This window comes from Aotus nancymaae, unplaced genomic scaffold (genome assembly GCF_030222135.1).
Source record: "Aotus nancymaae isolate 86718 unplaced genomic scaffold, 86718_ANA_hifiasm-v0.15.2.pri h1tg000059l, whole genome shotgun sequence".
Lineage (NCBI taxonomy): Eukaryota > Metazoa > Chordata > Mammalia > Primates > Aotidae > Aotus > Aotus nancymaae.
This window is the reverse complement of record NW_026988473.1, coordinates 33,229,067-33,255,012: the sequence shown is the minus strand read 5'-3', so window position 1 is coordinate 33,255,012 and position 25,946 is coordinate 33,229,067. Positions and strand designations below refer to the sequence as shown.

Below are 25,946 nucleotides of genomic sequence, written 5' to 3'. Positions count from 1 at the left end.
GTTATGGTGGGATCCCGGGGGCAGCTGCAGCCAGCTGCCGTGAGCAGTTCTGGTCACCCTCACCCACCTCCATGGCCACTGTGCTTGAAGGCCCTAATTAGGCCCCCAAAAGTGCCATGGGTTCCTTAGGAAACACTGCCAACCAGAATGCCACTGGCCTTACAGGAAAGAGGAGACGTGCTCAGGCCTGGGCTTTGGTAGGAAAAGGCGAGACAGGCAGGGAGTAAGTAGCAGAGAACACCATCTACCCACACAAGCCTGGCCCTGCCAACAGCTCTGGGCTTGTGCTTCCGGGACTTCTGATGGGAATGCTGAGAATGGATGAGGGGAAGGCCCAGACTTCCTCCCCACACAGACACTGCTTATTGGAAGGATGCTGGCGCAAACCACACTGCTGGCTGTCCCACGCTTCCCCTCAGCTCAATTAAGGCAGTAATCGGTATTTCTTAATTGCTGCTCCTGCTGTCTCCTGCCCCTCCTCCTGTCTTTGTCCACTGCAGTGTAGTACCAGTAGTACCGGGAGACCAGTGTGTCCTTTGGGGCTGTACGGGGAAGAAAAGGGAATTGTCTTAAGGAAGCTTAAAGGCCTCCATGCCTGGTAAAGAAAAGGCTTCCAGAAATAGTTCTATAGCCAGAACACTACCTAAGACCCAAATCTAAGGCTCCCCTCCAGTCCCCAGGTGACACACTGTCTAGCTCACATGTTGATGTCTACCTGGCATACCTTTTCTATTTCTAGTTTCCCAAAGTCTGATTCTTATTTGATAGGTATGTTATTTTATTATAGGTATTATTGTGGTAAATCTTCTCAGGTCTTTGTGGAATGAGATTAGCTACAAATATGAAAAAACAAAATTGTAATTCTTTGAGTTGAAATAAAAACCAAAGCTTAATGCTATGATGGTGAGAAGCTGGTGTGTGTGTGTGTGTGTGTGCACGCGTGCGCGTGTGTGTAGTACGATTTAAAAGAAGATTTATTTGATGTTTACAAATCCAACATGGATGACCTCCTTTGAGGAAATACTAAGGAGATTGCTTGGTGTAAAAGCAACTCCAGAAGTTTAATGGTTAATTTTAATTGAGAAGCTCAGGGAGCCTGAAGTAGCCTGGGGGACTATCTGGAGCTCTCAGACTAATATTTTCTAACATAATGTGTTTCTTGGTTCTTCTTTCCTTACTCTTTTTATTTCCCCCTCTCCCTCCTTCCCTCCCTCCTTTCTTTTCTTTCTTCTTTCCTTCCATTCCTACCTTCCTCTTTTTCTCACTTACTTCCTTATATATTTATGGAAAATTCAAGTTTAAGGTTCCATATTATTAGATGATAACACAAAGATGAATCAGAAACAAGTATGAGTCTTCAGTGGAAACTTTCTCAGTGCTATGTTCTACATATCACTTGTACTCACACAGACAAATATAGAGGGCAGACAGTGATACGTGTCTTTAAGCAGACACAGTCAAAGTCCTAGAGGAATTCTTTCTTCCTTCCTCTGCCCTCATCTTGGCTATTCCCACATCACCCACTCTGTCCAATGACCTGGACTATATTCAGGTACTTAGTACACCTTGAAGCCTGATCCTCTTAGATGGGTTAACATTAGTGGACCCAGAAACTCTTTGTTTTAAAGCAAATACCTATTTGAAGCCCCTGAGGCCAAGGATCTGCTTAACTCACCTCTGCAACAGCCCTTTGAAAAGATCCAGTTGACACAGGTACTCTTAATCGGTGATTAAATTGGCAGTGTTGGCCTGTCTGTGAGGTGCTGATAAAGTGTGGAGCTGTTCTGATATCAAGTCCAGACCAAAACAGTGGACTCTAGACCAAATCATGCTTTCTCCCAACTTTACTTTAAAATCTATCTCTATCACTAATAGCTTGTTCATCTTCTTAGGAAAATTCATTAACTCTTTCTAAACCCAACTGAGCATTTAAGTGGCAGGAAAGATCATGCTGGTCACATCCTGGAAATTCACTCAGGCCCGCTTGATCCTCAAAGAACTACTTGAGCAGCCTAGAAAGCAGTCAGTGGCTCTATGCAGCTGTTGGACAATGAGTTAAGAGGTGGTAACAAGGCTAGAAAGTGGAACAATTCTAAGCCCCATTCAACCATTTGGATCATGCTCTCCAATATAAAAATGTAATGTGACCCACAAACGCAAGCCACTATATGATTTAAAATTATTTAGAAGTGTACTTATTTTTAAAAGTAAAAGGAAACAGGTAAAACTAATTTTGATATTTTATTTAATTCACTGTAACCAAATATTATCATTTGAACATGTAATGAGTGTAAAAGAATTGGGGTGTGTGTGTGTGTGTGTGTGTGTGTGTGTGTACTTTAAACTAGGTCTTCAAAATTTGGCATGTATTTTAGGTTTACAAACTAGCCACATTTCAAGCACTTAATAGCCACACATGCACACATGGTTGGCGGTCACCACATAAGACAGAACAGATTTGGAGAGTTGGAAGAAACTTGTTACCTGCAGAGCCTATTGGCAAGAAATATCAGCATTAATTTTTATCTTCAGCTCATACATATACACATCATTTTGCTTTATAAAATATGGTTTATCTATGTAACAAATCAGGAAGTATGTACTTTATCCCAGTTTTATAGGTGAGAGAACTGAGGCTAGGAGAAATGAAATTTTTTTTTTTTTTTTTTTTTTGAGACAGAGTTTCATTCTTGTTACCCAGGCTAGAGTGCAATGGCGCGATCTCGGCTCACTGCAACCTCCGCCTCCTGGGTTCAGGCAATTCTCCTGCCTCAGCCTCCTGAGTAGCTGGGATTACAGGCACGTGCCACCATGCCCAGCTAATTTTTTGTATTTTTAGTAGAGACGGGGTTTCACCATGTTGACCAGGATGGTCTCGATCTCTTGACCTCGTGATCCACCCGCCTCGGCCTCCCAAAGTGCTGGGATTACAGGCGTGAGCCACCGCGCCCGGCCGAAATGAAATATTTTTACTCACAAATTACTATAGCAGGTAGTAAGTCATGGAGCTGAGACTACTTTTCCAGTTGTGTTTGGCTCCAAATCCATATTCTTCCCTACTATTTCTCAAGGCCCTATAAACTCACAATAGAAATGTTTGGGGTCAAGGATGTTTGAGGCATGTTTTGAGGCAACTCGGATGGAGTCCAATCTTGAAGATTCATAGCATGAATTGGCATGTTAAAGGCCCGAGAAGTCCTGTAGTTAAACCTGCAACATGGGCCTGTTTTTCATGCAACATCTGTTAACATCTCAAGAAACAAGTGTCTAATGTAATTGGCATTGGGAAATGCTGTGTACCAATGGAATTCTGTTTTTCGAAAAAAGGCTTCCAGCCACATAAGAGGTCACATCACAAGTAATGAGAAGATTTTTGAATGTCAGCCTCAGGTATTCAAAGGAGGGACTGTCTGGTGACTTCAGTTTAGCAATAATATTGTTCTTATTTGGCCCTTTCAGCTTCAGATTAAAATCACCGAGTGTGACCCAAAAGGTTCATCTCAGGCAGCCAGAATCCATACAGTATAAGAGCTCAAATAACCAGCTCTTTCTCCATCTCACACAATGATGATTTACGGATTATGGATAGTTTAGGAACCAAAACAGAAAGATTCAGATTCATACAGTGTAGTTTTAGCCTAAAGTAAATGTGATTACATTTCTGTTTTTTGAAAATCACTCATTTGTATATGAGAAAATTGATGCTCATATTCATTGAGTATATATAGGTACAAACATGGTTCAAAAACCGCAACTTCTTAGTGAAGCCAGGGGCTATTATCATTGCCATCAGCATTTTAAGATGAGGAAACTGAGGCACAATGTATCAGGAGTCCCTCAGCTGGAATGCAGCAAAACTGTGCTTTGAACCAGAGAGTCCAGCACCAAGCCCACATGTTTAACCATCACCACTAATCCTGAATGGATGAATCCTCTAGAACAGTCCATTTAAATATTTTAAAAATTTCAATAGCTTTTGGGCTACAAGCAGTTTCTTGTTACATGGATGAATTATATAGTGGTAAATTCTGAGATTTTAGTGAATCTGTCACCTGAGTAGTCTACATTGTACTTTGTGTGTGTGTGTGTGTGTGTGTGTGTGTGTGTGTGTGTGGGGTTTATCTCTAGCCCTGCCCCTTCTGAGTCTCTAAAGTCCATTATATCACTCTGTATGCATTTGCATACTCATAGCTTAGCTCCCACTTATAAGTAAGAACATACTGTTTTGGTTTTCCACTTCTGTGTTACTTCACATAGAATAATGGCCTCCAGCTCCAGCCAAGGAGGCTGTAAAAGACATTATTTTGTTACTTTTAATGGCTGGGTAATACTCCATCCTGTACATACATCACATTTTCTTTATCCACTTGTTAGTCAATGGGCACTTAGGTTGCTTCCACATCTTTGCAACTATCAATTGTGCCACTATAAATCTATGTGTGCAAGTATCTTTTTCATATAATGACTTCTTTTCCTTTGGGTAGATGCCCAGTAGTAGAATTGCTGGATCAAATGGTAGATCTACTTTTAGCTCTTTAAAAAACATCCATACTGTTTTTCATAGAGGTTGTACTAATTTACATTTCCACCAGCAGTGTATAAGTGTTCACTTTTCCCCATAATCCATGCCAGCATCTACTGGTTTTTGACTTTTTAATGATGGTCATTCTTACAGGAGTAAGGGGGTATCTCTTTATGGTTTTAATTTACATTTCCCTGATGATTAGTGATGTTGAGTATTTATCACATTTTTTTTTTTTTTTTTGCCTTTTGTATATCTTCTTTTGAGAATTGTCTATTCATGTCCTCTGCCTACTTTTTAATAGGATTATTTGTTTTTTTCTTACTGATTTTTTTGAGTTCCTTATAGATTCTGGATACTAGTCCTTTGTCAGATGCATAGCTTGCCGATAATTTCTTCCATTCTATGGGTTGTCTGTTTACTCTGTCGATTATTTCTTTATGCAGAAGCTTTTAGTTTAATTAGGCCTCATTTATTTATTTTTGTTTTTGTTGTATTTGCTTTTGGGGTCTTAGTAATGAATTCTTTGCCTAGGCTGATGTCTAGAAGAGTTTTTTCAACATTGCCTTCTAGAATTTTTATAGTTTCAGGTCTTATATTTAAGTCTTTGATCCATCTTGAGTTGATTTTTATATAAAGTGAGAGACAGGATTCCAGTTTCATTCTTCTACAAGTGGTTTGAGAGTTTTCTCAGCACCATTTATTAAATAGGGTGTCCATTCCCCAATTTATGTTTCTGTATGCTTTGTCAAAGATCAGTTGGCTCTATGTAGTTGGCTTTATTTCTGGGTTCTCAATTCTCAGAACAGCCCGTTTTACAACCTAACTGGAAAAATGGGATGAGTGAGTGTGTGTATGTGCAGAGAGGCAGAGAAAGAGATGTAATAGAGAACAGACAGTTTAGAATATATTAGAGATGGGGAGGTGGTAGTGATGGTATTTTGCATTCATATAGTACTTTATAAAGAGATTTCCTATACATTAATCTCATTTGATCCTCATAATAATTTATTCAAGTTAGCTACTATTACTGCTAACCAAGTGGCCTAGTGGGAGGGGAACGCTGGGCATCTCATGTCATCTTACAACCCTTTCTACCACCGGATTGTTGCTTTAGGAAATCAGCCACACACTCCCTCCAGTATCCTCTCCTGCCTTAAATCTTCTAGAAACTCTTTAATAAAAATTACTACTTTGGGTCCTGTGTACCTGTATTGTATGGCCCCTCATTCAAGCTCAGGGACCAGATACCACCCAGGGTTCATGCCACACATTTCTAAGGCTGCAATGAGAAGGATCAACACTGCATGGCAAGGAGCCAGTGTTCTTACTTCCTGAGGCTGGATGGCTGGGAGGCCTCCTCCAGGTGTCTCGGCCCATCTCCCGGCACACAGCTGCTGTGACAGAGTCTACACGCACGTTTCAGTATTAGACTGGGAAACTGTGTGAGGGAGAATTTGGTGAATGGAAACACTCTCCTTGTGTCAGCATCAGGAGAGAGCGAAGCAAACCGAAGCCCACAGGGAAGCCTGGATGAAAACCTGTCTGGAGGGTGTCCTGGAGAGCCCCTAACCCAGGTAATATGAGGAAACTCCAAACCTCTCCTAGTTCTCAGCTGCCCTCAGAGACCCTGAAGGACTGGCTGGGATTTAGTGCATGGAGTGGCACTGGGGGTGAGGTTAGGGTCCCCCAACCCAACCTAATCCCTCTGGGGGAGGGTCACATGGAGCTGTTCTTTGTGGGAACCTAGTGTTATCCTGGCAAACCTTGGGCCTCCTCTTTGTTCCCTGCTTGTTCCCTCCAGATGTAACTAGAAGGGGCCTGTTTTATATTTCTGCTGAACAAATTAATTACACCTTTTGAGTTTCCTCATACAGGCCAGCACATTAAAACATGCCTGAGGGCTCTGGAGAATGTCCCAGTGGTCCCAGGCCCTCTGGAAAAACGCTCTCTGGGACAGCTGCAGGAGGTGAGACCAAGGACTTGCCTCTGAAGCCCCTCGATTGGAAGAGGACACCTTGCTAATATGGCTCCCCAGAAGGGGTGGGGGAGAGTCCACAGTGAACCCAGTTCTGGATTCATTAAAAGCTGATCATCATGGTGATCATGTTAATAGCTACCATTTATTGAGTATATTATTTGACAAGCACTTAGTCATTCATTCAATAAAGATCACTTCACATTATCTTATTTAACTCTCACAACAAGCCTTTATGATTTAAATATTATTTTGTCCAGATGATAAAACTGACAGGAGAGCACTTACAAAACTCACCCAGTTTCCCATAGCTGGTTTTTGTAGTGTAGTTAGGACTTGGTACACAGATTTTTTTCTAATTCTAAAGCTCATACTCTTGACCATTTAATCATTCATTCATTCAACAAATATTTATTGCTGTGTGACAGGCACTCTTCTAGGTACGAGGAATGTAGGATTGAACAGGACAGAACTTATGTTCTAACAGAGAGACAGACAAAACCCCGTGAAATTGTGAAACTATAATATGCTGGATGTTGGTAAATACAGGATAAAAATTTAAGCAACGTAGTAGTATAGGAACTATTGGGATGGAGAGAGGGTAAGTTGTCATTTTATATTGGGTTGTAAGGAAGGTTATCTCTCATAGCAGATCTAAGGAGAGCCCTAAATTAAGAGAGTAAGCCATTTAGGTGAGGAGAGTTATTGTGAGGGAGAATTAGAGGAAAGTCCCTGAGATGGGAACATGCTTGGCACTGGAGGTAGAGCAAAGAAAACAATGTGGCTAGAGTGAGGTGAAAATAGAAGGAAACAGGGTCAGAGAAGAAGAGGGGCCAAGATCAGGTAGGGATGGTCTTGTAAGCCATTGTACAGGATGAGTGAGAAGTCAAAGGTGGATTCTGATCAGAGGAATGACTTGAGCTGACTTACATTCTAAAAGCTGCTGTGTATGGGTTAGTGTACATACATCCGATTCCTAGTTCTCTCCACTGATAGGGCTTAGATACAATCACACCCTCTTACTAACAAGCATATCTAGCACCATCTTGGCTTAGATGATTTGGACTGTGGGACCATATTTCAATGGAAGAAACAAGGGCTTTTTAGAGAAGTTGTTTCCAGGACTGGAGCAGGAAAAATATAAGACTATCATATAATATCTTGTCGTGCCAGAAATAAGGAAAGTGTGCCCCAAATGTCCCCTAAAAAGATGGGACATGTTGCAAAAAGATAAAAGTCAACTAAGGTACAAAATAAATAAATCTGATTAAATCCATAGAATAAAATAAGCATAGTGATACAAATACACAATTGAATAAATAAATAGGCGAGAAAGGATAGTTCTTCCTTACAGAAGAATCCAAATTAGTAATGTAGAATGAAGAAAAAATACAAAATTACAGTTGGAACAGCACAGTAATAATTGCTGCAGGTAAGATCCACCAATGAATACTAAAATTGGAAGGTAAAAACTTGAACAGAATAGAATATTACCTCAGTTTCAAAGAAGTCCTTCCAAAATGTGAACCAGTTACAAAGGAAAAAAACTGTAATGCTATAGTGAGGAAACCTGGTAAGTGCCACTTTAAATCAAGTGATCAAGGCCAACATCACCAATAAGACAACATCACATATCCTGCGGATAAGGCAGCAAAATAAGCACTATCTCTGTGCTTGGTAAAAATGCATAACCTCAATTTCATCATGGGGGAACAGACAAACCCAAATTGATGGGTGTTCTACAAAATAACCAACCAGTAATCATCAAAAGAGCATTCAAGGCAAGAAAAAACTGAGAAATTTTCACAGACTGGTGGACTAAAGAGTGACAATTTAATGTAACATAGTATTCCTGATTGCATCTAGGACCAGAAACAAACACACAAAACATGGGGGAAATAGTGAACTTTGAATAAGAACTCCAGTTAATAGTATTGTATCTATGTTTGTTAGTGTGCTGGTTTTGATCGTTGCAGTGTAGTATGTAATTTGTAGGAAAGCTGGGTGAAGGGTATATGTGAGCTCTCTGTAGTATTTTTGGAATTTTTCTGAAAGTCAGTATTCCAAAATAAAAAGTTAAAAATTTAAATGCTAAAAAAACTAAAAACAACTTCAATTAAAGGTTGCTCTACTGGAAATACACTGTATAGGGGCAAGGACAGAAGCCAGAAAACCAGTTAGGAGGCTATAATGGAAATAATCCAGGTAAGAACGATGGTGGTTTGGACTAGGGCATAGCAGGGGAGGAGACGTGAAATGGTTGGATTCTAGAAATTTGTTTATGGTACAGCTGGCAATATTTGCTGACAGAATAATTTTTGGAGGGAAAAAATGGAATTAAGAGTGACTTCAGAGAGAGATCCAAGATGGCTGATGATTAGCAGCTCAGGCACGTACCTCCCAGTGAAAGCGCAAAGAACGAGAGGACGCCACACTTTCAGACGAATATTAGTTGCTCACGGACCACGAGATTCCCAGTGGAGGAGCTCCACGGGTCGCCAGGGCGACTCTTGTGGCCGGCGTGGCGGTTTTGCTGGTGCCTTAGCACGCCAGTTCTTGGTGCAGAGTCCGGAGATTCCGGGGCAGAAAAGCACCATCAATCTTAACACCGCTGTTTTGGCCGGCTCAGTGGATTGCTCAGATTTCGGCGCAGGGAATCAACAAGTTGGACGTCAGAGACCCAGTTAGAAAGTCGGTAATTATAAAGACGACAGACAGACAAATATATAATGAAGGGAAGAAACCAGCGTAAAAAGGTAGAGAATACTCAAAATCAGAATGCCTCTCCCTCTACAGGGGATTGCAATTCCTCATCAGTAACGGAACAAGGCTTAATAGATTACACCGGTATTCCAATAACAGAAGCAGGTTTCCAAACGTGGGTGATAAGAAACTTCTGTGAATTAAAAGAACTTATTCTAACCCAATGCAAAGAAACTAAGAACCTTGAAAAAAGGTTTAACGAAATGTTAATGAGAATGGACAATTTAGAGAAGAATATAAGTGAATTGATGGAGCTGAAAAACACAACACGAGAACTTCGCGAAGCATGCACAAGTTTAAACAGTCGAATTGATCAAGCGGAAGGAAGGATATCAGAAGTCGAGGACCAGCTCAGTGAAATGAAACGAGAAGACAAGAATGCAGAAAAAAGGATGAAAAGGAATGAGCAAAGTCTCCAGGAAATATGGGACTATGTGAAAAGACCTAATTTACGTTTGATAGGTGTACCTGAATGTGATGAAGAGAATGAATCCAAGTTGGAAAATACTCTTCAGGATATCATTCAGGAAAATTTTCCCAACCTGGCAAGGCAGGGTAATATTCAACTCCAGGTAATACAGAGAACACCACAAAGATATTCTTCAAGAAGACCAACCCCAAGGCACATAATCGCCAGATTTATTAGGGTTGAAATGAAGGAGAAAATACTAAGGGCAGCCAGAGAGAAAGGTCAGGTTACCCATAAAGGGAAACCTATCAGACTTACAGCAGATCTCTCAGCAGAAACCCTACAAGCCAGAAAAGAGTGGGGACCAATATTTAACATCCTTAAAGAAAAGAACTTTCAACCCAGAATTTCCTATCCAGCCAAACTAAGCTTTATGTGCGAAGGAAAAATTAAATCTTTTGCGAACAAACAAGTACTTAGAGAGTTCACCACCACCAGGCCTGCTTTACAAGAGCTTCTGAAAGAAGCACTATACATATAAAGGAACAACCAATATCAGCCTTTCCAAAAATATATCAAAAAGCAAAGAACTTCAACACAATAAAAAATTCACATCAACTAATGGGCAAAACAGCCAGCTAGCATCAAATGCTGGTATTAAACTTACATATATTTTAATTGGATAAAAAGCCAAAACCTATCGGTATGCTGCATCCGGGCCCATCTTACATGAAACAATACACAAAGACTCAGAGAGAAGGAGGAAGATTTACCAATTGAACAGAGAGTAAAAATAAACTAATAAACAAAAAGCAGCAGATGCAATTCTCACCTCTGATAAAGTAGACTTTAAAGCAACAAAGATCAAAAGAGGCGAGGAATGACATTACATAATGGCAAAAGGATCAATGCAACAAGAAGAGCTAACGATTCTATAGATCAACGAGATAGAAAATTAACAAGGATATTCAGAACTTGAACTCAGACCCGGAACAAGTAAACTTAATAAATATTTATAGTACTCTCCACTTCAAATACACAAAACATACATTACCACCTCACACCTATTCCAAAGGTGACTATATAATTGGAAGTAAATCACTCCTCAGTAATCGCATAGCATTTCATAGGTTTAAATTAAATATTGGTTGGCTGTTTGTTTGTTATCTTCTTCCCTTACTCCTTCCTGATTACATCATTAAGTATAATTATCAGTATAAAAGAGGTTTTCAATACCCATTACTAAATTGCATTCTAGCCTGGGCAAGAAAGCAATACTCCCATTCTCTCTCCCTCTTTCTTTTCCTTCTCCCTCCTCCCCATTCTCTCTCTCTCTTTCTCTTCCTTTTTTCTCCTTCCTATTCTCTCTCTCTTTCTCTAAAAAAAAAAAAAAGAAGGAATGGAACTTTCATTGTGTGTATAAAAAAAAAAAAAAAAAAAAAAAAAAAGAGTGACTTCAAGGTGCTTGACCTAAGCAACTATAATTCCAACAGAATACATTTTCTAAAGTGCTTCATTTATATTACTTGAAGAATTCTCACAACAATATTATAAGGCATGTACTATAATCACCTCATTTCAATAATAATAAAAACAACTAATATTTTCTGAGTATTTATACCAGGCACTTTACATGTACTATCTCATTTCATCTTCACCTGTGTAGTAGGTATTGTCATTATTTCTGTTTAATTTTCATACATGAAATAAATGGAGACACAAGTTAAATTGTTTTCCCGCGGTCACCCAGCTGGTAAGTAATGGAGCTAGGACTGGGAAATACAGTCTGATTCTGGCGCCCAGATGCTTAACTGTTGCACTCTACTGTCTAATTTTATAGTTGACAATATTGAAATTTAGGAGGTTGAATACCCTGCCATGATTCACATAGCTCTAATTTGGCAAAGCCAGAATTGGACCCCAACTCTGATTCCAAAGCCCAAGCTCCTCATCCTAATGTTGTGCTGTTGGATCATATATGTGTGAATATCAGTGGTGTCAGATACGTACTCCCTTGACATGGCCTGCAAAGGACTGACTGGGGGACAGAAGCCACTAAGGGCAAATCTGCTGACCACAGGCACCACTTCTAGGCCAGGAATTTGGGCAGCTTCCTTGTCCCTGTTCTCATGCTGTCCAGGTCTGTTCCATGCCCCTGAGTAATGAGGAGGAGACGTCACTCCCAGGCTCAGGGCAGCACTGCATCTCCATATGCTGGAGCCACATGTGCCCAGGCATCCTGCTATGCTCATCAGCCTTGCTGATTGAAAGCCAGTTGGAAAGGACAGATAAATTCATGTCCTCATGTTCACAAGCCAAAAGGTTGCTGCTTTACCTTTCTGCTCTATAAAAGATACTCCTTACTCACCCTTGACCCCAAAGCACAGAGAAATGTTCTCAGTCTCTGAAAACCAGAAAACAAGTCTTCTTATAAGAGAGTATGCCAAAATAATTAACCCTGAGGGTCCTGGGTAATAATTAACCCTAGATTTTAAGAGGATGGATGTCTTTCTTTCTGTTTATTCTTTTTCTGTCTTTTCCAATTTTCATAATGATCATGTAAATTTGATGACTACTTACATTACTGTTAATAATTATTGATAATTGGACAATCATTTAAAAGTCTAAGTGTAGACTCTGAATTAAGACTCCTTACATTTGAATACTATGTCCACAAGTTACTAAGTTACTAGCTATGTGATCGTGAGCAAACTATTTAAATCATAATTTCCTCATCTGTCAAAAGTAGTTAATATGAGATCCAACTTCGTCAAGTTTTTACAAGAATTAAATGAGATATTACATACAAATAATTCAGCAGTAATTTCTGGCTATTTTATTATGGTGATGATTCTTAACTTTACAAGTATACTGGATTTTTTTACTCCATACTGTCCCCAGTTTTTTTTACTCCATACCATCTGGGTGCTAAAATTCACCTTGTTGGCAATAAAAGGTTTGGTGGGGAAATGGGGTTCCCCTTTAATAGATGGGTCTAAGTGTTGATGAGAGGGCAATTTCTCCAGAAAAATAAGTCACTTTATCATTATGGTTCTTAGCAAAGCAGTCAAACAAAAGCTGGTGTTTTTCATTATTTCCATTCTCCAGGGAACACATCCTCAGTGTCTCCAGTAAATTGGACTTTCAAAGGTAAATGTAAATTCTAGTGTTAATTTATTTAAAGTAAATTATTCAGAGAGTCATATGTCAGCAAACTTCATTTTGTGGCACTATATTAATGTCTTCCTTAAATACGGCTCGCCTTTTCTAAAAGCTGTTTTATGGGTCCAGGAAATCTGTCTATTGCAAAGAAGTGCTTATTGTAAAGGATGTTTTAGTCCTCAGGTTCAATTAGGGAGAGAGCCAGGGTCAATGGGAGCCCTATGTGTGAACAGCGTTAATAGCTGAGATGTAGTAGGAAAGTGGGAAGCCCACTAAAGCACATGCATTTTTATCCGGCAGGAAGGAACATGAAGAAAGATAAATGAAGGGCCTTATTCAAATTTCACTAGCCTTCAGGGAACCTGGTGACAGCAGCTGACCAATCCACTGTAGCAGAAAGAAGACAGGTTCTCAGAGGAAGTTCCTGGGTCCTAGCGTCTTCCCTGGAAATATCAAAGTCTGATTTTCTTCTCTCTATTGTACACTACGGAGAAGGATGTCTTCCCTACTTTTCCTTCTCTCTATCTACACTGGGGAGAAGGATGTCTTCTTTACTTTCACCAGCAAATAAAATAGTTATAAAATGCTTTGAAAGATTAAAAAAGAACCATATAAATATAAAGCAATAAATTGTCATTTTATGATTAACAACTCTTTTATTATTTTCAGACCTCAGGTACACAGAATCGAATTTCTTTTACTTCTCAATTCTTGACATGTTATCATCACTGTATTATGCAAGGTCCTTTCTCTTATTTAATTTACTTCTTTATTATTTTTGGTTCCCTTTCTTTACTCCTATCCCCTGCCAACACTCCCTGCTTCCATTAATTACTCTAATGTGTTTAACATAGTCTTTAAAAAATATACACGTACTCAACACACACAAGTGTTTTATATGCACGGAAGTCTAACTTACATATGAATGGTATTGTGTCTTTTGGCATACGTCTCTATGTTTTTAAGAATCATCTATGCACTACCCATACATCTAGTTCATTTCTTAGAATTGCTGCACAGTACCTCAGGATGTGAATCGCCACCTTTACCACTTAACTCTCTGAGGGAAGGATTTTTATGCTGTCTCCAGCTCCCTGCCACTACAAACGACAGCAATGACTACTCTTGGGCACTACTCTTTATGTTCATGTTTGAGAATCTATTTGGAATGTACACCCAGGAGCAGATTGGGCAAAGGACATAAACAGGTAATTTCTGGGAGAGAAAACCCAAAATATCAGTATTTGAAGTTTTGCTTACATATATTAATAATTATAAAAAGTGAATTGAAACAAATGAGTTGTCACTTCATCCATATTTTACTGGTGGTGATTAGAAAGCTGGATAGTGCCAAGTACAGGTGAAGATGAGGGATGTACGGCGATCCACTGCTGGTGGGGAGTGCTGGTAGCACAGTGGTTCAGGAGAGCTATCTGACAGTATTCAGTCAAATTTGGACATGCATAGTTTTTGATGTTATTTTTATTAATGCTTTTTTGAATTAAAAATAATTCTTAAATATCTTTTCTCATTAAGAAATAATTTTTCGACCAGGTGCGGTGGCTCATGCCTGTAATCACAGCACTTTGGGAGGCCAAGGTGGGTGGATCATGAGGTTAGGAGTTGAAGACTAACCTGGCCAAGATGGTAAAACCCTGTCTCTGCTAAAAATACAAAATTTAGCCAGGCATGGTGGCATGCACCTGTAATCCTAGTTACTTGGGAGGCTAAGGCAGGAGAATTGCTTGAACCTGGGAGGTTGCAGTGAACCAAGATAGTGCTACTACACTCCAGCCTGGGCAACAGAGCAAGACTCCATCTCAAAAAAAAAAAAAAAAAAAAAAAATCAAACAATGTATTGTACATTTCAAAGTAGCTAGAAGATAGAAGTTGAAATGTTCTCAATACACAGAATTGATAAATATTCAGGGTGATGAACACCCCAGATATCCTGACTGGATCATTAAATATTCTATAGATATAACAAAATATCCCATAAATATGTACAATATTATATATCAACAAATAAAAGAGAAATAACACCTACTAACCTGCTTCTGCTTAGCTATACAGGGTGTTAGAGTTACAACAATGAACCGTATAGAAATGATCCTTGCTGTCACAGAATTTAAGATACAGCTGGAAATACTTGATCATCTCTGTACCTCCAGGACCTAGCAGTATGCCTGGCTCCCTTTAGGAGTTCAGTAAATGTCTGCTGAATAAATGAATGAGGTGTAGCAGATACTAATCACACTATTGCTTTCCACTCTTACCATAAGTGGATCAACGCTCAGTCTTTAAGAGAGTCCCTCAGACAAAGCTAGGACTTTGGATCTTAGCCTCCAGGGCAAGCCTTAGCTCTCCTGTAAAAGTTAGGTGTAATTAACATTAATTATATTCTATGGCTAAGTTCCTATATGCTAACATGCACTCAGTAATATAAGTAGTAAAATTATGCTTATTTTACCGATGGAGGAAACTGAAGGTCAGAACAATGATGGAACTTGCCTAAGATCACACAGCTTTTGAAATGCAGGCTAGAGTTCACCACAGATCATTTTTGCTCCATAGCCCATGTCCACTTCACCACATTACTGTGTTTGTGTGGTGAGTGGGTGGGTTGCATTTACCTTTGTGGAGGCACCCAGCACCTTGACATATGCACGTTATGTTCTTGGCAAATACCTGCTGAAAAAGTGGGCATTTTTGTAGCTGTGAAGTCATTCGTTTCCACCCCATAGTCTATAGAAAATAGAAAATCACTGACACCATCTCCCTACTGTCTTTCTCCAACAGCACAGTTTTCAGTAGCAGAAAGTGCTCATTAGAATGGAACCCCAAACTTTGCCTTAGCCCCTCCCAGAGCCTCAGCCAGTCCTGTTCTGTTGTGTTCAGGGTTGAAAAGATTTATTGCATCCTTTAGCGGCTGACGATGTTTCCCTATTGATCCTGCTTCCGGAGTGCTGCTCAGGGGATAGGGAGTGACCAAAATGCTAACTTTTTACCAGGCTCACTGCAAAATCATCCAGACAGCCCAGGCCTCCTTTGGGACCCAGAGCTAAAGGTGGAGAGCCACTGAGTCACACACTTCCTCCTGATCTACACTGGGCAAATTCTCCCCCTCCCTTTAGTCAGTGCCTCAAGAGTCTGTTTCCAAGTTTAATCCAAGGTCTTAGCCTGAAGGTTTTCCTCTTCCCTCCCTCCTAAGACACTCACTCCACCACAGCCACCCTAGACCATTCACAGACCACCACTGTAGCCCATCTCACACTACTGACCTGGATTCATCTAAAACATGTTTTCACTATTAGTCTTTAAACTTTTTGAGGACAGGGACTGTATAGCTCTAGCACCCAGAACAGTGTCTAATGTTGAGAATGTTGGATGAAAGAAGGACATACACACTGGTCAGTTTTCATGGCAGGAACCAAGAATATGAGAAGACACTGTTACCATGGATGAGTTATAAATGCCAAACTTCAGTTCTAAGATTCTGCAGGGCAGCAACATCATTTGTTTCATGTCTAGATATAAAAACCCTTATTTATGGACAAAAACTGTCAGGGTTGGCAAAGTAGTTGTACATAGATCACGCCTTCCTATGATCACATCTATGACAGACATCATTAATTGCTCAAGGTGTTCTATTTCAATGAGTATCCAGGCAGCCATTACTAACCATGAGAGACCAAAGCTATGTGCCCTCCTTCACCTAGGAGCAATGCACCTTGCTTTCTCATAGTCTACTTGAAAAGAAAATGATTTAACACTTAAAAAATGAAATAACAGTAAAATCCCTCATCACAGTTTATTCACGTAACAATATTTTTTTTAATGGTGTCTTGCTCTGTGACCCAGGCTGAGGGTAGTGACGTGATCTCGGCTCACTTTAGCCTCCACCTCCCAGGTTCAAGTGATTCTCTGCCTCAGCCTCCTGAGTAGTTGGGATTACAGGTGTGTGTCACGACACCTGGCTGATTTTTGTATTTTTAGTAGAGAAAGGGTTTTGTCATGTTGGCGAGGCTGGTCTCAAACTCCTGGTCTCAAGTGATCTGCCCTTTTTGGTCTCCCAAAGTGCTGGGATTACAGATATGAGCCATGGTGCCTGGCCTCATGTAACAAAAATGTATTGAGCATTTGTTATATGCAATGAACTATGTGAAATAAATGCTGGGGATATATAAAGATAAATGAGGTGCAGTCTCTGCCTTCAAGGAGTTCCTGGTCCAACAGAGAATGCAGAAACATGCAGCTAATATACAATGTGGTAAGTTGTAGAGTAGGGAAAATATAGAATGCTGTGGGAACCAATCAGAATACCTTGGGAATTCCAGGACAAACCCAGAGAAAGGGTTTAGTGTCCTAATGCTGCTGTAGCAAATGACCACACACTGGAGGCTTTAAACAACAGAAAATTATTCTCTCACATTCTAGAGGCCAGAAGTCCAAATCCATATCACTGGATTTAAAATCAAGATGACAGCCAGGGCCACATTCCCTCCTGAGGCTCTAAGGCAGAATCTATACCTGGCCTCTTCTGGTTTCTGAGGGCTTCCAGAAATCCTTGGCTTGTAGGTATGTCACTCTCCAGGCTTCAAGGCTGGAGAACCAGGATCTTCAGTTGTCTCTCTGCTCTGTCTTCTCCTTTCCTTCTCCTCCATGTGTGTCAAATCTCTCCCTCTGTCTCTCTCTGATAAGGATACATATCATTGCATTTAAGGCCCACCCAGAGAAACTAAGATAATCTCTCCATCTCAGCATCCTTAACTTAATTACATCTCTAGTCTTCTTTTTGCCAGGTAAGGTAACATTTATAGATTCCAGGGGTTAGCACATGGATATATTTGGGGGAGCCATTTTTCAGCCTCCCACGGTACCCAGCACTTGAGTCAGTGCCTGGCACATTACTATTGACATTCAGTAAATGTTACTGGAACGAGTGAAGTCACATCTAATCCGAGAACACATGGGTGAGTGTGTAGAGAGTTGCACACTACTTGTGTGGAGAGTATATGGGATAGGAATTGGGGTGGGAGCTGGAGAAGGAAGCAGGAGGACCAAGAGTTGGGGAAATTGATTTAATTGGACATCAAAGTAGAGCAAGCAGGAGGTAGGAGGCAAGGCTAGGGTCAATGGTGGGCAGCAGCAAGGACAATGAAGAGGAAAGAAATCGGGGCCTGCTGGATTAATCTTTGTCAAATGGAAAGCTCCCCAGCAGTCCATTCCACCAAAGGTTTTGACTCATTTTCTGGGCTAGGACAACAAGAAGGAGTCTAGTATGATGCTGAGGATGCCACTGAGCTCACATCTCCCCTCTGTTTCCTGTGCCGGCAAGGTCCTCCCCACCCTGCCTTCTTTGCCAACTTCTACTCACCTTCCTAAGCTCAGCCTAATTGTCTCTTCCTGACACTCACCCTCATATCACCCTGTCCTTCTCCCATAGAGCTGAGAGCAACCAGTGAGAGAAGGAGTGCAGCAGTGAGTAAGAATGAGGATGCTGGAATGCAGCTCCACCAGAACAGGAAGCTCCATGGGCAGGGATTTTTGTGTTTTGTTCATTGCTGTGTGCCTATAACCCAGAACAGTGCATGGCACATAGTAGATACTCATTAAATATTAGTTAAAAGAATGAATAAATGGAGCCAGACTTTTGCATTCAAATCTTTGTTATACCACTTGCCAGCTGTGAGTTAGTAAATTAATTAGCCTCTCTGTGCCTCAGTGTCCTTATCTATAAAGTCAGGGTACTAGTATGTGCTTAATGGGGTTGTTCTGGAGAGTAGAAGAACTGATATAGGCAAAACATTTAGAATTGTGTTTGGCTTAGAGGTGTTTTTCAAATCTGTACTACAGAGGTTCCCCAAAATTTGATATATATATTTAATTTTAAATACACTCTAAATTATATCAAAAACTGCAATTTACAAAAGGATACACTCAAAACTGTCCCATATCAACATTAACACACAGCAAAACACCACTGCCTCGACTTGCCTTCCTCTTGTTGACTTTAAAAGTGGTAAATAATCTGATCTAAGTTTTTAATATAAAGCTATCCTAGCAAAATATCTCATCACTTTGTTGGGGCTCTAAGGAGAGATTTCACTTGAAAACAGAATATATTTTCTGGAGAAGATGACTGAAACCATGGTTATCTAATCTGATTAGTACATGATAGGATTTGACGCCATACATTTCCAAACATATTCAAAGACAGCAAAGTTGGACTTATTTGAAGGAATAGCCCTGTTCCAGCTGGAAGGAAGAGAGGGCAGTCATGATTTGTTAAAATCACCAGTGTCTTTGACCTAGTGTTCTACTGCAGTTACAAAATGGGAGGCGTCAAGATAGTGTCAGTCTTCATCTCTGCTCACTCAATGGAAAGGAACTTGTTCCAGAAATGGCAAATTGACAGAATGCTCTTTTACCAGGAATTTCTTGGCTGGTCCCCTCGAGCTGTTTTTATTTATTTATTTATTCCAGAAATGAGAAGTAACAGCCTACCACACTACAGGTATCATGCTGGGTGCTGAGCTTGTAGTGGTGAGGAGAACAAGGCAGACAAGTTCCCACTGACATTCAGCATAGGGGTCTCAGGAAAGAAAGGTGTTAAACAATAAGAGGAAGTATGAAAAGTCCTATGACAAAGGAAGTAAGCACTCTACCATGAGAGCTGGAGTAACTCAGGTCTAAAGGGGACTTTCCTGAACTGTCCAGAGAAAGAAAGACTTAAGCTGACATCTCAACAGTAAGTTGGAGGAGTTGGTTCAGTGAAAAGAAAATGCAGAGAGGTCAGGTACAGAACAGTATTCCAGCTGGGAGAAGGGCATGCATGAAGGCATAGAAACCAGAGAGCATACCACGCTTGCAGAAGTAAAAGAAACTGAGTATGACTGGACCCTAGAGCTGGGTCTGTCACTATAGCAGCCTTTATTTTTCAACATGCTTACTGGTCTATCACTCAATGTATTTCTTGGCCTTTAATTCATTCTCTCCCTCCCTTCCTCCCTCCCTTTCTCTCTTCCTCCCTTCCTTCCTTCTTGTCTAGCTTTATTCTTTATTTTCTCTCTTTTCTTTTATTTCATTCTTTTTTTTTTTAATTTCAGCTCTCCTTTGATTGCTGCCTGCCCCATTACAATATCCACTTTTCCAGATGGTCGCTACTCTTTGCCATATGTCCAACGCACCTTCAACTTTTTGATCTTCTCCAGCGTCTCTGACGCTGCTTTCCAATCTTGGTATAAATGACACCTTCTTGTCTGGTGGCTGCCCCAAAGCTTTTCTCATCTGTCTTTCATGGGACTCAGGTTTCACACCCACAGATAGCAATCTTCAAAGAGAGATTGACCCAGCGTAATAAACTCTCCAGCCTGGCCTTGGCAAAATGAAATAAAGTCTTTGATCCCTCTCTGGTTGCCCCTTGGAATGAAATGAACTCTTTGAAGTGAAGTTCGGCACACCAAGAAATGACAAAACAGAACCAGGGGAGTTACAAGGTTAAGACAAAGATGATGCTGCATGTAGGTTATTTTGTTAAAGGATGGATTTGGAGAGATTATCCAAGAACTGAGCTTAGGTTTAGGCTGTCAAAATTAGCATCAGAAACTAGTTAATAATGCAAGCTGAAAGATCCTCCCCGCTATCCTGGCTGCGTGCACCAGGGTGGCAATTCCAAATCATTACACATTGTCCCCGTAAGAACTTTCCAGAATGTATTCCAGATGCCACACAAACCAATATTCAGATTCATTTTGCACAGTCCACAAAGACACACTATCTGCCGTCTAGAATTACACCTAGGAACACACTGATCTTGCCAGAGAAGTTTATGCAACATGTATACAAACAACAGGACCATCTGAGCACCAGCTCTCAACAACACTGAAGCCATATGATTCACATCAACAAGGTAGGGAATCCCAAAATGCCAAGTTCACTTTGTAATCAGGTTTACCAGGCAGGGATGGTTAGAGTTGCTCCAGGGCCTGGAAACTAGCCTCCAAATAACTCAATCCACAGTTTTCTCACTAAATCGGCTACATGTGCTAAAGACCAGTTAAAGCATGTGTTAATTAGCTATCCCCCAGATGAGGACCACAACCAGCCTCCACCAGGAAGTGTGATTACCCGGTACTCAATTCTATCACTTCCAGTTGCCAGTAGGTGGCAGAAATTCAAAAAAATTTCTAAATTCAGCTTTCTTTTTAAGTAGATCCAAATGTGTCAAACCCGATCTTTGATAGTCTTGCCACATCTGTGTGAGATTAGAAGCGGTGAGATAAATGTTTGTGAAGGGGATGGATATAACCAACTTCGATTTACCATGTTTTTAAGTAATTTTGGCAATTTCTCTGGAGGGTGTGAAAAAACCTTGTGGTACAAAGCATTTGATCCATTGTATTATTTTTACAACTGGCCATAAGGAATTGCTCTGTTGCATAGATTTTATTCTCTTGCCAACTCTTGGGTCCTGGGTCTTTTTATTGTCTGTCCACACTCAACACTCTTGAGTTTTGAAATATTATAGTTCCAACATTTCCAAAGACGATGAAGTTGGAAGCTTCTGATAAATGGTCACTCTCTTCTTAGTCTACAAAGATAGATGTCTAATGGGCATCAAGATTTTTTAACTCTTAAAAAGAAGCTTTTGCAAAATGCATTTTTAGTATGCATTCGGTAGGCAGAATTATGTGGAAATGAGAATTAGGAATGTGAAGAAATCAAATTTGAATTCATGGAAGAAAATCTGAAATAAATATTTACATTAGGATCTGCAAAATATGGTTTGTAAGCTTTCAAGCTGATTCATTTGAAAGCAACAGGAACCATACGATGTAGGAGACATGGTAAAAACTTTTCTGTCTTATGGAACTAAGGAGAAAAACCTAGTATCTGTATAGTATGTTGTTTAAAAGAAAATTGGAACGACAAATCAAGCAACACCCAGAAATCCCTTAGAGGTTTTGAAAGATTAATGGATTCTGTCAGTAACCTTCAAATTCTTCAGGAAAGACTACCATAAAAACAAAAAGAATTTTGGTTATTAAGAGTTTGTTTCTGGTGATACCAAAGAATCAATTCACATGTACATATATGTATACGTATATATGTATAGATAAGTATTTTTCATGTATACTTTCTATGCACAGTTTTTCCAGGTTACTAGCTTTTTGCTCCCTCTTGATATATAGAGAAGCAGACTCAGACTGATTTCATTTCAAACAGATATTAAATTTCTTCCCATCAGCGATGGTGAGATTTTCCCCAAGCCAGCTTTCCCACTTGGTGGTTCCATCCCTGGGTGATCTGCCAATAACCACACTAGTTTATCACTGTGGCTGTTTAGGTTTGGAAGCAAAGAACTGGGTGGGTGGGGACCAGTCCCATATTGCTCTATGCTGTTGATTACTCCTACTCTAGCACAGTGGATTTCAAAACATGATTCCTTGAGCAGTAGCAGCAGTCTTACTTAAGGACTTGTTAGAAAAGCAAATTTTAATTTAAAAAAATTTCTTGGACCCTTTTCACAAGATGGCCCAAAAGCAGAGAAGGAAGCTCCTACCCCTCCTAAAGCTGAAGCCAAAGTGAAGGCTTTAAAGGCCAGGAAGGCAGTGTTGAAAGGTGTCCACAGCCACAAAAAAAGAAGATCTGCCCGTCATCCACCTTCTGGCAGCCCAAGACACTGCAACTGCGGAGGCAGCCCAAATATCCTCGGAAAAGCGCCCCCAGGAGAAACAAACTTGACCACTATGCTATCATCAAGTTTCCGCTGACCACTGAGTCTGCCATGAAGATAGAAGACAACAACACACTTGTGTTCATTGTGGATGTTAAAGCCAACAAGCACCAGATCAAACAAGCTGTGAAGAAGCTCTATGACATTGATGTGGCCAAGGTCAGCACCCTGATTCGGCCTGATGGAGAGAAGAAAACATATGCTCAACTCACTCCTGATTACAATGCTTTAGATGTGGCCAACAAAATTGAGATTATCTAAACTGAGTCCAGCTGGCTAATTCTAAATATATGTATATCTTTTCACCATAAAAAAATTTCTCTACTATATATTGACAAATGATAATTGTATATAGGTGTGAAGTACAAAGTGATGTTATATGTATACAATGTGAAACAACTGAATTAAGCTAATAAACATATCCATCACTTGAAATGCTTATTCTTTGTTTCTCCTATCTAACTGAAACTTTGAACCCTTTGACCAACATCTCCCCTTTCTCCCCATGTGCCCAGACGCTGGGTACCACCATTCTACTCTGCTACTGTGAGTGTGATTGTTTTAGATTTCCTGCATAAGTGAGAACATGCATTATTTGACTCTCTGTGCCTGGTTTAGCATAATGTTCTTCAGATCCATCCCTGTTGTTGCAAATGATAGAATTTCCTTTTTTTTTTAAGGCTGAGAAGTATTCCTTTGTGTATATATGCCATATTTTCTTTATCCATTCGTTGATAGACAATTAGGTTGACTCTATAACTTGGCTATTGTGAATAATGCCTAAATGTACACAGGAATGCAGACATTTCTTCAATGCACTGATTTTAAATCCTTTGAATATATATCCAGAAGTGGAATTGCTAAATCACATGGTAATCCTATTTTCAGTTTGTTGAGGAATCTCCATGCAATAAATATGGCTGAAAAAAGGAAAAAATACAGTGATGACTCTGGAAAGCCACCACATTCCCAGCTTCTTCTAGGCAGTTGAGAACATTTGAGAGAAAATTAAAATTTTCACCTTTGTAGAAAACAAAGCACACCTTAGGGTTTCCTTTCTCTTCCTACCAATCCATAGTTTGATCTATTTAGTTTCCTTCTCCCATTCCCTCATATTCCTTGGTAATCCCAAACTCAAGGAGCTTCCCAGATTATGACTGGGGAACAGATAGCCACCCCAAATGGTAGAAGGAAGTTTATCAATGGAATCATTAGACGAAACTGAAACCAGATACTTCAACTACACCTTAAGAACTTAGTCTTCTTGCCTCTGCTTTTCTCAAGACAGGTTTTTATTCTCAGGCAGTTTTCTTCATATTCTGGCCCACAGATTCCCAGGCTTGGTTCCGACCACATCCAGTGATGTTTTTAAGACCAGCAGAAAGACAGTGTCTTATTCTCAATGTTTCCAGTAAAGTCCTTGGTCATGGTGACCATTTCTGAATCAATTCTTGTAGCCAGAAGGTTAGAAAGTTTTGACTGGAAAAGCCTAGGTTATGCACCACCCTCCTTAATGGAAGAAGAATATGTCTCTAACTGGAAATCAGGGTGCTATTACTAGGAGAAAGGGGTAGGAATTCCAGGAGGAGGAAAACAATAAATGCCCCTGTAGAGACTATGCCTAGTGTTTGCAGCTCCTTGGTTATTCTGCAAAACCAACTAACAAGTAGTCATTGAGGCCAAGACATGTAGCTAGAAATGGAATGGAGAGGGCATATATGGTAGGATTAGATAGGTTGTTTTCCCCACTCTTAAGGGAGGCTCATTTGCATAGCAGAAAGAGACCTTGTCCTGTGTCTCATATGAAAAGTGAAAGGTGAGGACCATCTGACACTCTCAGCTATGTGACCCACTGCAAGCTTTCTGAGCTCTAATTTTCCCCTCTGTCCAATGGGAACTAGTACCCATCTCAGAGGTTCTTTTAGGGATGATTTGAAATAATCCTTGTAATCCAAGGTGATTAGCACAGTACCTGGCACTTAGTAAGTACTTAATAAATGTTAACTAATATTAATTATTCACTTTTCTGAACCTCAGTTTCTTCCTCTGTAAAATGATGACAATATTTTTCTACCTCACAGGATTGCTAATAGCATTAAATGAGCTATCATCATAAAATGGCCAACATATAGTTGTGCGATAAATGAGAGTTTCTACCTTCTGCATTGTCAGCTCCCCCTTTTCTCTTCTTTTTCGTGAGTCACATCCTCAAGAGGCTCACTGAAAATGCAAAGAAGATACATTATTGCATCTTGTCTGAAATAAGGAGAACTGTAGTAGTTGTATTTCTAACCAACTGATAATTCTACTCATGGCTTAGGATTTCCCAGCCATGATAATAGAGATCCCTTAAACTCTGAATGGAAACGTCAGAAACATAGGTAAAGTATAAGGCAGGTAAAACATCCTCACTCTCTCTGCTTCTTCATTTCCAGGCTTTACTTATGCATTGTCTACATGTGAAATATAGCAGTCCTCTGCCCTACCACTCATTGTCACCATTTCCACTTTTCAGAGGCAAGTCTTAAAGCTATTTCTCCATATCCCCAAATAATATGTTCTTCACTTTATTTCCTAATTCTATTTTTTTAGTTTAGGTATTACCTGTTGACTTGCTACTATGAAAGGGAAAGATTTTTATTTTTCCCACCAGCCTGCCCCCACCATCTTGGATCCCTCATCTTCATTCTCCACATATAGCTACACCCCAAGTTTTGGTCACATAGATATTCAGTGGTTACCTAAATGTTGATCAAAGGTGAGCCATGTGGTCTGTTATGGATTATGTTTCTTTTCTTGCATAACAAATGTCAAAAAATTATGAAAAGCTTTCAAATGGACAAAACAAGAATTAGCGGCTCACCCATCCAGGCTGTCTTTTCCTTTTTTTTTCCTTTGACCTATTTAACAATTCTGTAAGTTATAGAAAACCAATATGAATGCAAGTTATTATTATCCATTGAAATGTGAATTGATTGTGTATGGTGGAATGCCGGGGTAGGCAGAATTCTAAGATGACCTCCCAGTGACCCACATCTTAGGATAATCTCTTCCCCTTGAGTGTGGGCAGAACTTGTAAAGATATCATTCCTGTGATTATGTTATATTATAGGGCAAAAGGGAGATTATCCCAGTGGGCCTAATCTAATCACATAAGCCCTAATCACATGAGCCCTTTAAAGTACAGGGTTTTCTCCAGCTGGTGGCAGAAGAGGAAATCAGAGAGATTCAAGCACCAGAAGTATTTGACAGGCAGTTGCTGGCTTTGAAGACGAAGTGGGTGTGTACAAGGGCCAGAGAGGGGTTTCTAGGAGGTGACAGCAATCTCAGTGAGCAACAAGCAAGGAAAACGGTGTCCTTAGTCCTATACTCA

At 40.1% G+C, this 25,946-nt stretch overlaps 1 pseudogene; it reads left to right on the top strand.

Annotated features, from left to right (window-relative positions):
- The first annotated feature begins 3 nt into the window (after positions 1-3).
- Positions 4-22,834, top strand: LOC105717386 (large ribosomal subunit protein uL23-like; annotated as a pseudogene).
- Positions 22,835-25,946: the final 3,112 nt, after the last annotated feature.